A 1,544-nucleotide genomic window follows, 5' to 3' on the forward strand; every position below is an offset into this window, starting at 1 on the left:
TTAAGGAATTATGAAGTGGAAAGACTTAAGAACAAAATGATAATTTTGGAATTGAAGCGCCAAACAATAAATTTAGGTAAGTCAAAGGGTAAATGAGTAATATTGATCATGATGAACTCTCTTAGATATTTGAAACATAAGGGTTTATGAGGTAGAAATCAACTCAACACTTTTCCTACTACAAAGGCAAAATTGTAACTTTCCTAAATTATTATGACTTGAAAGTTGATTCAATTAGATAATCCCAAGGTAGTGGGCTTGAGCTAGGAAGATGATAATTTAATCATTTGAAGCCCCTAAGCGGTGATTAGTTGATAAACATGATCTTTCTATAAGAATTAAATCCATTTAATCCGATATTATTGTTTACTACAAGTTTATTCATGAAGGAAAACTTAAGGGCTTGGTAGTGAACTAGACATGATTTGAATTTGCTTAATGAGGTTTAGAAAAGGAAACATAATCAATCATGAATATCTTAAAAGTACTACAAGCCCGAGCACAAGGTCCTTAATAATTTAGCTTACCCTTAACGGCATCCACTCACATAATTCCTAAGTAGAACATCAAGTGAATACCTACTTACCCCATGCATGAGAAAATTAAATCATCAAGATTCATTGAGCACAGGTTAAAATATCACTATTGAATCTTAATTTAGTTTCACATGATTACTTTAATAACATAATAAGTTCTAATGAACTCGAAATGATTCATAAGACTTTAAAAATTGTTTAGAGCTATGTCCCGAACACTTTTACAATCTTTTCGATATTTTGAAGGAACTTATTATGCTTTGTGCATTACTTAACAAAGAGATTTTGGATATTCTTAAGATATAAGATGAAACAAATAAAGTTTTTCCTCATCTATTTCAAAGACAAGATAGGGTTTAAATTAATCAAGGGTTCAAACTTTCTGTAAGAGCATGCCGTTAATGTTAATTAAATCTTAAGCAACCAAACTTTCCTAAGAAAACTCTCAATTAAGGTTGGGTTTAATTCTCAAGAAATTTCTATGTTTAGTTTCCATGAAATATTATCAAAATACTAAATGGTAAATATCAAAAGTGAAAAAAGTTATCCACAGAAATCAAAGGAAGAAATGTAGAAGACAACGAAGATACTGATAAAGCTTAGTGACATCTTAATTATTCTATGTTTTAATTTACCGATTTTGAAAAAAGATTTATTTAATGTTTGATTTGACATTTTATTAAAAATTTTAGTATTTATATCACACGATATATAATCGTAAAAAGCTTAAGAAGTGAGAATTCATATCAAAACTAGATGAACATCATCTGAATACTAAGATTGAAGAAGGGACTCATTGAAAGTATTGAAACCTTGAAACCTATTCTAAAGGAAAATAAAATAAACAAACATAAATATAATGGATGTACGACTTTGCCTAGAAAGGGCTTTCATCTAAACCAACTAACTCTAGTAAAACCACGCATGACTAGTCTCAAAGAATTCAAACTAAGATAGGTTGCTATATGCTAACAAAACATGCGTATGTCTTACAACTTAATTATAAAA

The sequence above is a fragment of the Phalaenopsis equestris genome, unplaced genomic scaffold, assembly GCF_001263595.1.
Source record: "Phalaenopsis equestris unplaced genomic scaffold, ASM126359v1 Scaffold001170, whole genome shotgun sequence".
In the NCBI taxonomy this organism is placed as follows: domain Eukaryota; kingdom Viridiplantae; phylum Streptophyta; class Magnoliopsida; order Asparagales; family Orchidaceae; genus Phalaenopsis; species Phalaenopsis equestris.